The sequence below is a fragment of the Sinohyriopsis cumingii genome, chromosome 1, assembly GCF_028554795.1.
Source record: "Sinohyriopsis cumingii isolate HCF-2022 chromosome 1, ASM2855479v2, whole genome shotgun sequence".
NCBI classification, from domain to species: Eukaryota; Metazoa; Mollusca; class Bivalvia; order Unionida; family Unionidae; genus Sinohyriopsis; species Sinohyriopsis cumingii.
This window is the reverse complement of record NC_142961.1, coordinates 101,330,938-101,345,082: the sequence shown is the minus strand read 5'-3', so window position 1 is coordinate 101,345,082 and position 14,145 is coordinate 101,330,938.

Here is a 14,145-nt window from a genome sequence, read left to right as displayed (position 1 = left end):
TATGGAATATGTGTTTCAGAAACACAAGCAGCTTTCATCAGATTTGCATAAAGGTTTTATATGTTGTGAGTATGTTGTAGGAAGTTTTTTTAAATAACATCATATGAGATGATGCCAGTGGAAATGGCAGAAAAGTGTCTGTATTGTTCACCAACTACACCTTGTTCTTACAAAATGTGGCTGTTACACATTCCCATGATGATGTCACTGACAGCCATCAGTGAGGAATGCCCCAACAAGCATAATACAAATTGCTTCCATTGTAATTGTTACAATTCCATTCTGACCACTCCAGTGTCCTAGTGGTTAGAGTGTCCGCCTCAGAAGCGGGAGGTCATGGGTTCAAACCCCAGCCAAGTCATACCAAAGACTTACAAAAATGGTATTAACAGCTACCTCGCTAGACGCTCAGCATTAAGAGGTTAGTGTTAGGACTGATCGGCCTGGTGTCAGGATAATGTGACTGGGTGCAACATCATACTACATGTTTGCAGCATGATGCCCCAGTGCTATACATCACTATAAACTGCCACACTGCAGACATCGTAGCAATATGACTGAAAAATTATTCAAGCTACGTTAAAAATCCAATCACACACACACAATTCCATTCTACGATCCAGAACCAACACTAATTCCGTACTACAGTTCTTGCATTTCAATCCAATTTTGCTTTTGAAATGTAGTGCCACTCAATTCATAATGAACCCATTCATTTCAAACACTCGCAAATACATATTATTCCTGTCTACAACTGAAAAATATCTATATAAAAAAACGTGTAACTGTGTTTTATGCAAGGGCATGGAGATGCACAAAAACTTGCACCTGAAGCTTGAATAAATCCCCAACTGTGGATAAGACTTTACCCATCGATTACCCCAGCTTGGGGATAAATTCCGACCGTGGCGATTTATTATATATCCTATGACTGCTCCAGCTTGAGGGCAAAATCCAAGCACATCCCTAAAAAGATAACAAGTATAGCGGCTCTTTACCTTCTGTAAATGCCACTTGAGCTTCCTGATGCTGTTGTATCTGCCATTTGACAGAATCACGAATGTGGATATATTTCTTAATTGCCTCTAGTTGTTGAGTTAGTTTAGCTGTATGAAATTCCTTTGTGCAGACTCGCTCATTATTAATATTACAACAGTGATTTAATTACACATTACCTGTCAGCACACCGATGATAAGTCAGTTATTTTATAACACACCAACAAGCTTGCCCCTTGCACCCCCCCCCTTTTTTTTTATTTGGGCACCTGTGGACATGAATCTGCAAGGTTCAAATTGTCATTTTTAATATAAGATCTCAACATTTTTAAGGCCTTAATTTTAAAGACATCCTTAAAACCCCCAAAAGGTTATCAACTGGATCACCAGCCTTCGTTTAGAGTAACAGCAAGTATATATATATATTTAGGTCTAAGGAAACACAATAAAAATGTTTGATTTAACAATGACATATTTGCCTCAGGTCTGTGATCCTGAAGTGAATATTAACTGTCCATTTATTTTCTTGGCTTTTCTTTACTAGGAAATTGATTATAGAGATTTCTGCGATGGTGAAGGCAATGTAAAAATTGGCTACTATAACATACTTTTTACGCCATGTTTGAAAAAATAAATCCAATGGAAAGGTTATAGTCTGAACATCTTCATTAAATTAAGTTAATATAGGGGAAAAAACTTTAAGAGTTCATAAATATTTTTCAGTGCTGAATAAAGATATAACATAACACTTTCTGCTGTGATTTTAATAGTTTCTGAGAGCATGAAAAATTTCTAGAACTATAATGTATAAATGTTTTCAAAAGATTATATTAATATGAGGGAAAAATCTGTTATGAAATAAACCGACAAGATCTTGTATGAATTCATGTTATCTTTAACTATGATATTTGTGTGAAAATATCTGGAAGAAAAAACAAGATGGTGCCACTCACACATACAATGTGGTTGCCACAGTAGCCATATTAAGAAACTTTTTATCGCTACTTCTGAATGGATAATTGTGTCAGCGTGTCAACATGTGTACAAAATACTTATGTTGATGTCTAGCAGGTCCTGAATGAGAATTATGGTGTTGTACAGACATCCTATAAGGCCACCAATGTGGCCATCCTGAAAATCCTGTTATAACTACTTCTCCTGAATGAATCGTCATATCAGTGAAAGACTTCTTATGTCTAGTTGGACGTAAATGAAAATAGTGCCAATCTAACCTCCAATATGGCTGTTTTAATGGGCATCTGGAAAACCCCTTCCTTGCTACTTCTCCTAAATGGCTGGTCATTTTGACATTGTGCTTTCACTAGATGACCTATTTGATGTCTGGTTGGCCGTAAATGGAACTATGCATATGGTTTTGATGTCTAGTTGGTCCTAAATGTGGTTTTTGCTGCTCATAAACTTCTAATGGTATTATAGTTGGTTCCTTAATGAAACTGCTGTACAAAATTAAAAGGCCTTCTGACTTTCTATCAAGTTGGATACAATTATCTTTACTAGCTAGGATTTCTTGATCCTCTTTTTTATACATCAACCCTTCGCATATGTAGTTAGCTAAAACAGTATTTTGAACAATTAATTGCTCTCTTGCAAATAAAATCCCAACTGCATGCTTTTACCAGTGTGAGAGCTCCTTATATAAGTAGCTAAGTATTCAGTAACTGAATTTCCACATCCACATGCATCAACTCAGAATTAAAAGTTGCAAAACATATACAAATTTGAAAATCTTGAGACGTGTCACTTTGCATGGTGGGTGTTATGATTTAAATGCAACAAGGAAATTGAATTAGGGTTAATTTCTTTAAGCTGTATTCAATCATGGGGCCCTGGATTATAGAATGGTCTAGGCATACACATCACTAATCAACTCTCTCTAGTCCAACCAATGTGTGTATATGGGAAAGTTTGCCAGTAGCGTTATGTGTGTTCATTTCTTCCAATAAATATGTTGGCTGCCATGTAAAGTCTATGATGTCCTGAAAAATGGTGTTAAGCTCCATACAAGCAAGCTAAACAATCAATGATATAATGGAACAGTATACACCATTTTAGCTAAATATGCCAAGAATTGATTTAGAGACTTGGTTAGTGATGATGACTTAAAATTGGCAAGGGATTAAAAAGATAAAAGAAATGACCTTTCATGGCACTGTAATATAACAAATGAGGAAAAACAAAAGTTTATTGCATTTGAACCTTTTGTTTTTTCACAGTTTCAATTTAAGTCATAAGGCCCCTTATTTTGCCTTACCAAACATATAGCAAGTTATTACCTCAAACCCTAGCACTAATAATGCCTCACAAGTAAGCAGTCTTTTATGAAGTCTCAGGTCTGAGTATATGTCTAGCAATACTTATGTCCAGTTTCTTTATAAAATTCTTTCTCACATGGTACAGTTTTCAGAGAGACACGATAAATTCAACAAGTGTGGTAATGAAGGAACAGGCATTCTTTATTTATGCACACATCCCAAAGGGACATTGCTATGTTTGAATCAACACTGAACTGAAGAATGGAGCATCAGTTGCATCAATTAAAATATTGTGGCCCATACAAAATACTGCAAGGACTATAATCAATTTATGAGTGCAATGGGCATGAATTACTGTAGCAGACTGGAGGAAGTAATCCGAATTTATTAATATCTTGAAGCTAAATATAGTAAAGTTTTCATCTATAATCTGTGGAATCGTTTTTGCACACAGTTTGCAGGATTTGTCTTTGGGTCATCGTTTTTCTTTTTCTTCATCTTTCTAGCTTATGGTATCTTGATAAGTCTTATGGTGCCGTGCAACTGCACTTGATGATTACCACAACCAGTGACATTGTATCAGATCTTCTGGGATCAGATGATTCAATGCAAATTCCACATAACCTATCACCATCCTCATGTTTGCCATCTGACTTACTAAGTTATTTTGCCTAAATAATAATAAAAACAATCTGGTCTGATGTATTGATAGCGTTCTGAATGACCATAATATATTCTCTGTATCTACCCTAGAAAATCCTGAGTGGATCGCTGTTTGGTTTTAATAAACCAAAGTAATCCAATGAAAGGCATTTTACAGACACAAGTGTCTGTTTCCTGTATGCAGTGATTAAATGATAGTATTATGTCTTTATTTTTTTTAAACTGATGATACATATGATCACCTTCAATGTGCAATATTAGTTATGTTAATTAACGAGTGGGCAATATTTGAATTTCAAAGATAAAAGTGTATGCCATGATCACTTTAGTAGGATGATTTGTCAAGTGAGGTTATCTTTTCTGTTTGAATAAATATTGTTAACTAAACTATTTTCGCAAGTTATGACATAAGAATGATTCAAAGAAAGAAAATTCATTAAATTGAACATATAAAATGTAATACTACAACACAGTCTAGATGAACTATTTCTTCAGAGACACAATCCAGACTCTGTGGCAGCAAAATTATCAAATAGGACACAACTAAGAGACAATCACATTTTCAGTCACAATGGTTTGACAATTATCAATGGCTTGAATTCATTGACTGTGAAGGCAAAGTGATTTGCAGTTACTGCAAAAAAAGTTCCCAAACTGTCACAGATTTTAAATTCTACCAGTGGACTTGTAAGTGTAACTGACAAATTCAGGATTTAATCAAGCAAGTCTCATGATAGTATTATACCTAATAAAGCAAAATGTAGCACAGTATATTCATGACACTTAGGCCAGCATGTACAAAATATTCCTCAAGTTACAGTTGCTAGCACTCCACTAAGAAATGTCATTTTATAATAAATAAAAATGTAATGGAAAAAAAAATCGATAAAGTGATTGCACTCTTTAACATAGCCTACTACCTAACTCAATAATGAAAATGATTTGGTTCATTATATCTTTGTGTTTTATGGAATAAATGCATACATCTGATTGAATTTTAGGCAAGAGACTGAACTTTTGGGTTAAGTTAAAATGTATGTGGAACAAATGCATTTTCTAAAACTACTTGTATCAGTGTGCATTGTGACTTTTCTTTAAGATAACTCTAAATGGTACTGGGTATATATCATTTTCTTCAACTGCACACTGTTGTCTTCCATTTGATTTGATGACTTACAGCTATACTGTCTACACAGTAGGCCTCAGTATCAGGAAAAATTCTGTATACTTCAGTTACAGCTGAAATAAGTTTTGCATTAGTACCTGAATCAGACAAAAAAGGTTGTGTTCTGGTGTGTGAATAGAAATGGCTAAAAGTAATATAGACAAAAGCCATAAGAGTACACAAGTTACATATGAAAACCACCAATTCACTTGCATGTGTGGCATACAAGTTCAAAGATTTGCTTTATGTTTATTTGTGTACACACATTGTTCAACTCCTAAGATATTTTAAGAGCTATTTCTCTATTGTATGCATAATTCATTTACAAATGTGATTAGTGGGCCCACACCGAAGGCCATACTATTAGTTCACTTGGCACTATGGTAACGTCAGCTGAAAAGCATAATCATCCATTAAAAGAGCATTATGATATGAACATTAGGTATTTAGAACATATAGATTTTACTTTTCCAAATGGAGTCCAAGTAATTATTGCCCAATCCAGGTATAATTTTGTACACAAGTAAAGAACAAAATAAGATAAATCTTCATTTATTTGCAATTGACAATACACTTCTTAATGAATATACACTTTTACATTTATTTTGTATCACTTGAATAAACAATATTTCTTTCAGTTCATTTTAAACTTTTATTTTATATCACTTGAGTAAACAATATCTCTTTCATTTCATTTAACACTTAGAAACAGGTTCTTCAAGTTACAATAATCAACTCTGGAAACAATAAACAAACTGGAACTTTTGACCTAATTATATTACATTTACTAGGGTTAAAACAATAAATTCCTTAACATAATAAATTAACAGTTCCAGTTAATCAAACACAAAATCATCTTTTATACAGGGTGTGAACTGTTAATATTTACAGGATGAAGCTTATAGTTTCCAAATTGATTGAAGCTTACATGTTGCAGTTGCTGGCACATATCTATTTCCAGCATGGTTTGCATACATTCCACCTTTAATAATTTTGTTACTTCCCTACCCCACCCCATTCAGTAACAAGTATCAAAAATCAGGCTCATTCTAAGGCAAAGTCTGTAACTTGTGTACCACAGTCATCAGAGTGACAAAGATGCAAAACTTTATGATGCCTGTCAAAGGAAGAAAACAGTTTGTTGTTTACCCAAGTTTTGAACCAGTTAACTTGAATTCTCAGACCATCAATTGCTACAGCCCCACTAATTACAATTGTTAGGGAATAATGAGAACTCACCTTCAGTTATCTGTGTATATATATAATTTTAATAACCAAGAATACCGGATGTCTGGGAACATTATAGCATTCAATGGTAACGTCAGAACTGAGATGAGAGAATTAAACAAGCATAGTACATGACATAATATATCCATAAACTATTGACTGGGAAAAATACTACAGAACACCATTTCTGCTGGCAGTAAGATGTTGAACCTATATGTCATAAATATCAGGTTGGACATCTAGGACCAGTAATATTCATAATGGGCAGTACCCACCCCCCACCCCCCAAGTGAGAAGGGCCTGATTTGTAATCTAAGCCACCCAACCTATCACAGCCTTTATAGTACTTGAAACAAATATTGATTAATAGTAAAACAAACTCTGAAAGTTATTAAAACCAATTTGTTATATTTCCATAACTCTGCATAGTTAACTGTACAAGCAGACTTAAACATATCAGTGTATGACAGTTAAATTGAGCTATAACATCGATTAACAGAAGCTACGAATTCATCAACAAGCAGTGAACAATCATCTTCACAATAAATGTCAAACATTAGCATCCATAAGCTGTCAAGACAAGTTGTTACACTGGATATATAATCATCCATTTATTTCAAACAAGCTGTGAAAAACGAACCTCACGTCCGCTATATGTACGCTGGCCATTGCAAAGGATGCTTTAATAGATTAATGTTTATCGTCGTGTCTTGACAACCATTTTGCGCGCGCACACCGGAAAGTCATGCTATATATTTGTTACTTGTGAACGTATTCGTGGGCAGTACGCTATATATTGTTCCCGGGGCCGTATTCGCGGGCAGAATGCTATATGTTTGTTCTTCGTGAACGTATTTTTGGGCAGTTACTTTGTCATCTTCAACCTAAAGGTCAAAACTGCCCATGAAATTTATATATCTGCCCACGAACCGAAAACATGAATAGGACTATAACATAAGTGTATATACTTTTTTTCAACATATACATAATTACTATGTAAGAAATACAACCTATGTATATGTATTTTGATTTGAAATGTAAACTATATCATGTCCTTCCCGTAAACCCACTTTCGGGATGACTGCCCACAACGCACCTAAAACGTGTATATATATATATATATATATATATATATATATATATATATATATATATATATATATATAGTAGTGAAGTTCCTGTGTGTTTTTAGGAGTGGGTGTCTTTGTACATAACCCGTGGGTAAAGGGGCTAATGGTGCTCATGTATATATGTGGTTACATACATGGTTCTATCTTGTCATGTTATAGCATTTCAATCTAATGGCACCTGTGTACATAATTTCTCCATTCCAATCATGCCACACGTATACCAACTTCATGGGTAACCGCTTTGGTAGCCTAAGTTGTTAGAGCTTCCGCCTTCGATGCGGGGCTTGTGCGTTCGAACCCAACCCAAGTTTTACAAAGAGTTATACAAATTGTACTAGGAAATACTTCGTTTTGGTGCTCATCATGAAGAGGTTAGTGTTACGGATGGTCATCCAGATTCAGTTTAATTTAACGTAACTCGGTGTGACGTGATGCTAAATGTATGCGGCAAGATGTCCCAGTGCTAGACACCACCACAAACTGACACAGTTTACAGACATGGTAGCGATATGACTGAAATCATTTAAAATCTACGTTAACAGCTAAATTACACATATACGTTTTGTACATAGAATCAAGACCCCTGTGTAAAAGCGTTTTGTAACCTAAATCCATTTTTACATGTATTTACATATTTTCTAATTTTGGTTAATTGTGATGCTTTGAAGTTCATTTCTCATGTACTGCTCATAATAGATTAGTGACATGTTATGCTTGTACGTGTTCTCCACTAATTCTACACCATTATAAGAAAAGGTCACTTTAACCCATCTTTTGATGTCTTGCGACTTTCAGTTGATTATATTTGTTTCAGCTCATGACCAAAAAGGTATTTTGTATGTTATGTACAAAATATTCAGCTTGTATTAACAAAACATAATGAGGTGGTGCAGCTGTTAGCGCAGAATCTGCAGTACGCCGTATTGTCTTTATCAGAGTTGTGGGCTAGCAAAATCTCAAACTCTGAGTTGACACAGACGATACAAAACAACAACATTATACACTCACAATGCCTTTCATTAGGTCTCAAAATAGGTCTTGACAAACAGGACCACACCATTGTTTGCAAACGTAGGTCACTGACCCATGATTCAAGTTTTACTGACTTTGGATATATTTTGTATTTATGTTCATTTCTCTGATGGCTTTTATGCTGGACTCAAGCAACCTGATCATCACATGCATGTTAGTTAGCAATTTTGATGAACGATCTCACACCGATCACAAATGTGAATGCTATTTTACTCATCAAGATTCCTTAAATTGTACAGTAGAAGTTCCTTTCTCAGACACTATGTATTCTTGAATCATTTAACATGTGGTAAATTTATCTCAGCTAGCACACACAATTAAAAATTTTAACTTTATTTTAATGGCATTTTTATTAAACGTTTGCATCAGCTCTTGACCACATAGAACGTTTGATTGTTCAATGTTTTGATCTGGTACAATATTAACACAAGCAGGTCTGTCTTGGATACACAGTATACTCATCATGTTTTACGATTATCCATTCAATCCGGTAAAGGTGGACAGAAGGACAGTGGATTAAGTGCCCATCATGAGTATTGAAAGACTGAGTTTGGTGGATTTTGCACCCAGTATAGTTAATATCCACTCCGTTTGGCGGAAGTCCATCACAGATTTTATTTGCAGTAGTATTGGGTGTTGTGTCACTCCTCAGTGACTCTATTGTACTTACTTCGTATGTCAGCACACTGAACAAACCAATGGCTGTAACCATGAAATTGTACGCCCGGCCCTGGCAAATGTCTATTTCATACCTTGACCATATACCCACTTTATACAAATATATTGAACGCTGCAATGGATATAAAATTCAAAAGGATATTACCAAAAAAATGCCTTACTCTTTTCATCAGATATGTATCATCGGAACACCAAAACTTTATGACATGCACGTTAGAATTCTTTCTAAACATTATTCTAGAAGCCTAATTTGGCATCGCATATTAAAAATGGATACTTGAGCTATCCATACCTTTACCCTGAGTACGACAATATTTTTAAATGCATATCATTCGGCACACTCTATTGACTCTTAAGTTCTATCAGCAGCCATTCATATCACGAACAAATTGATTTCAAGATTTTTTAAAAAGATCTTGACGATTTTTAAAGAATGTGCTTGCATCACCAGGCACTGTTTAAGGAGTGATTGTCTTACTCTGAAGTCAGCCACTACGATTGCTAATGCAGGTTGTTGTCTCAAGGCAACAACAGTCCGTCAGGACTATAACTACATGTACCAACTACTGTCGAATGTCCTGCTGTTATGTTTCAATTTGGATATTAAACTGTTTGATTAACATATCTGAATACAGCACCCCTTAAAGCTAAAAAGATGTTTTCGAAAACCAAAATTTGGCCAACAAGCATGTTTGATGTCAAGTACTCATAGTATCATGCAAAACTTTCATCTGGCATTGATCTTAAATTTAGAAAAAAAATGTATGGTATTGATGCACGTCTAAACTTTGTTATTTCTTTTCTAGAAATCAGAACAGGTACATGTGTTCAGCCTGTATCTCATCCTCTCCTTCTGTCGTTGCCTCTCAGCCTTAAACCACATCTCCACTCTTAAAAATATTAAGCGAATAAAGTATAATCTTAAATTACCTAAATTATGGAAGTTCCAATCAGCTATAGGTCAGTGATAAGGGTTTTAAAAATCACTGTTGAATTAAAATAATGTTGTCACAAAATCAAATGCTTTAAAACTACGAAGATTAGAGCAATACATTTTTAATTTGGCTAATTCGTCTACATATTATTCAAGGCTGCTCTCAAGTGGTCGCTGTTCATGACAAAAACCAAGTGATATGTATGAAAAATGTTTGTCTCTTTGACACTTTTGAATCTTGAAACACCAGGCGAGGTGTGACATTTTTACGAGAAAGTCAGGCAATAACTAACACTTGTCAACAATAGCTAATAGCTAATTAGCACCAGTGTTTCAAAAGAAACATTATTTTCTGAATGAAACTGGTTTTTTTTTGTTGTTTGTGGAAAAATATTTTTTGACTAGCAATGTGGACCGAGAAATGCAAGTTGGTTTCGTTGTGATATTTGCAATGATATATCAAACTATATATATATATATATATATATATATATAATGCGTATTATCTCCATAATCAGTTATCACAGAGCATACAATATATTCATATCCCAGCAGCTCAGATGTAACATGTTTCCGAAAGCTAACACGCAAGAAGGCATTGATAATTAAAGAATTTGCAGTTTTGAAACGTGCTACATTTATCGTCATATCAAATTTTTTATTCTGATCCTTGTTTCAAATAAGTAAATATATAAATTGCTGCTTAGCTTTCCTTTTGTATTTAACAAGAATGTATCAAACTAATTGAGCTGTTAACCTGCTATCAGTGTGCATTCGTATTTTCTTATGACCTATTGTCAAATCCACCATTATTAACATATATCAACCTAAATGTTCATATATTTAATAGATTGCAAGGATGAATATTACCACAATGAACAATGTGAACATGGCTACTTTAGACTTAATATGAAGGGTTCAATATGAACAAGAAAGAATTGGGATTTGAAACCTAAAAAGCAAGACATTATACCCATCCATTTAGGAGTTGTTAAGTTCTACCAGGGATAGCTGTTCAAAGCAGTGCAAAATATAAATCCACATATTTAGATTAGTCCGCAAAATTAGAGATAGATTTTATAGCATTGACATACGTGTGGCTTAGCCAGTTTGGCCGATCTGAAAGGCGTCATTGATAGATATAATGTGTTCAGCTGATGCGCACAATGTGGAGTGGGGAGGGAGAGCAGTATAACCAATAAGTAATTCCACTTAGTTAAGCGAAACCCAAACCAACGTACAAATCTAGAGGCTATTTACTGCATGACTACGTTTGGATAATGATATACAATAGATGATGATACCATGTATGCACTGGAGGAATTTATATCTCCCGAATCATGAACATAAACAAATCTCCCCTCCCCCGTAATTATTATTTTAATAAAATACTTTCACTGCTCGTAGAGATTTAGAAATGGATGTGATCTCAAACTGAGTTCACTCAACAAAATGTATGTTTAAAATAAGCTGCATAAGAAAAACTATAAGATCACAGACATGATAAAGACAAATTAATGAATTAATGACTGATTGCTTCAAGATAAAAATTACTCTGGCATTGAAATCATATTTCAAAATTTCCTTGACCCCAAATATTAATCTAGAGAGTGTAAGTAAGCATTATCAATGGTACAGGTGGGGCAATTTTAGTGTATACAATGAAGAGTAATTACAGTAAAAATATCCTCCTTCTTGATGCTGTTAAGCCCACATGCCTCGGTCTAAGTCAGGAAAATTCAAGAACATAACTGGAAGTTGCAGCATCAGCAACTGCAGAAATTGATTACCTTTTGGTTATTTATAATATTGTTACTGGATGGACATAAAGACGGTAGACATAAGATACAGGCTTACAACTACTACATGTTGTCTCTATAAGCACATTATATTAGTAAATCCTTCTGAAATCTGTATAAAGGTACATTTCAAATATAAACAAAATCCGTATTTTTTATGCTTAGCAACATTTGAAATTCTATCATATCTAACTTAAATGTTTACAATATTTATTATTTCCTATTTTGTATACTTTGGTGATGAAGACATGATCATTGATATATTATTATATTGTTTCAGAGCAAGTAAGATGTAATCAACAGAGTGTATATGAATTGTATATTTCGATGCAAGCAAGAAAAAGTCAATACAGTGCACATGAATAATTGAACATATGAATGCAGTTATGAAATAATAAAATAATATTTCACTCTTGATTATCATCGATATATATATATATATATATATATATATATATATATATATATATATATATATATATATATAAGAAGTCTTGTATATTCATACATTTGGAAAACTTGTCCGCTCACGTAACAAGACACACTTTGTTTAACATTTTTGAACACGGGAACCCACAATTAAAATCGGATAACAGGAGCATCGCTTCAAAAGCATAAAAAGCCAAAAGCAAAGCACCCATAAAAAGACTGAGACGTCATGCATGATTTATAATCAGATACTATTTCATGAATCCATTGATCTTAATTCAAGAAAACACCTTCACTTGTATAATGTAAAATGCACTGTAGTGCAGTATCAAGGGATTTACCTAAAAGCCACTTTATGAGAACTTTTACCATAACGGCATAATAGCAAATAATCATTACTTATATGATATGAATGATGCAATGAATGTAAAACAATGAACAGAGAAATGAACAAAATTCGTATAACATGTTATGATTAGTTTAATATTTCCTCTTGCCATCACTGAATGGAACAGCCTTTGGTACAGCAGTCAAATACGCACATGCTCATTAAGAGCATTTGGCGGAGTATTCATACGACACACAGACTTGAATTCTTACATGTTCGTGTTTGCGTGCTTTGCAATTTCAATAGCTGGAAGTTGAGGCTTATCATTAGTGAATGCAAGGATCTTTACCACAGCATACACGAGACCAATTATCTCTTGGATGTCAAAACCACTTTCTGCCTCCACATGGTCACCAGGTAGCAAGTTAGAAATTAAACAAGTTTTCTTTAATGAATTTCTAACTGACACGTCCACCAGACCATTTTGACAGAAAACTATAGCCCAAAATTATGTGCCCATGTTTATAATAGGAATATGTCTCAGCCTTTGTATTCAAGTTTGAAGGTCTTTCGGTTTACATCTCAGAGCAGTCAATAATGGTTTTCTACAAGTTTTTCAAATGTCTTGACCAGTTCAGTGGGCATAGTCTTTTACAAGCATTCCCGTTCTGGTTATTGAACAAATGGATTTAAACGCATATAGATGACTAGATGGTCTTTGCCACTGTAGACTAGACACACAAGACAATTCAGCTATTACGCTCTGTTGCAAGTTTAGTCTTAGTTTAATCAATGCCACTAGTAGCTGCCAGAACTTTGAGAGATTGCTATTGTTGTTACTGTTGTTGTTGTTGTTGTGGGGTTTAACGCCATTTTTCAACACACGATAGGCTATACATGGCGGCATTAAACCAAATGACCAGACGGAGAGTTCATCAATCCTATGCTATGTATTCATTCGGAAATTTATGCCATCCCCAATCTTCCACAGAAAATTCAAGAACATAACAGGAAGCTGTTGCTCATTGGCCAATCACCACAAAGACGAGAAAGGAATCTCAAGAGAATATGATCTTTTGTGGTTGCTGCGTTTTTGAACTGGACCAGTATCACAAACTGATCATGTAATTTAATGAGTACATTATCTTTGTGAGGGTCACAAGAATGGGGATTAGGGAAAGACTTGTGCGTTGATTATCGATGTATCATCACAAATCTTCTTCGTAAGATCATTGGAAACCTTGGTCAAAGCCTAACGTTTGTGCACTTCATACAATGGCCTGGATACAACGGTGAAAGTATCAACGGCCTGATCCATGTATCCCTTCTCAAAGACAATTCCAAAGTACACTGTGATCTGCATGACAACATAACTGTCTTGTCATATCTACATTATACATTCAACAAAATACTTTTTATGATGTCTAGTTGATACTAAATTGATATGGCGTTAATTTGACAGCATTTTTTAATCTAAATATTGTTAGTATT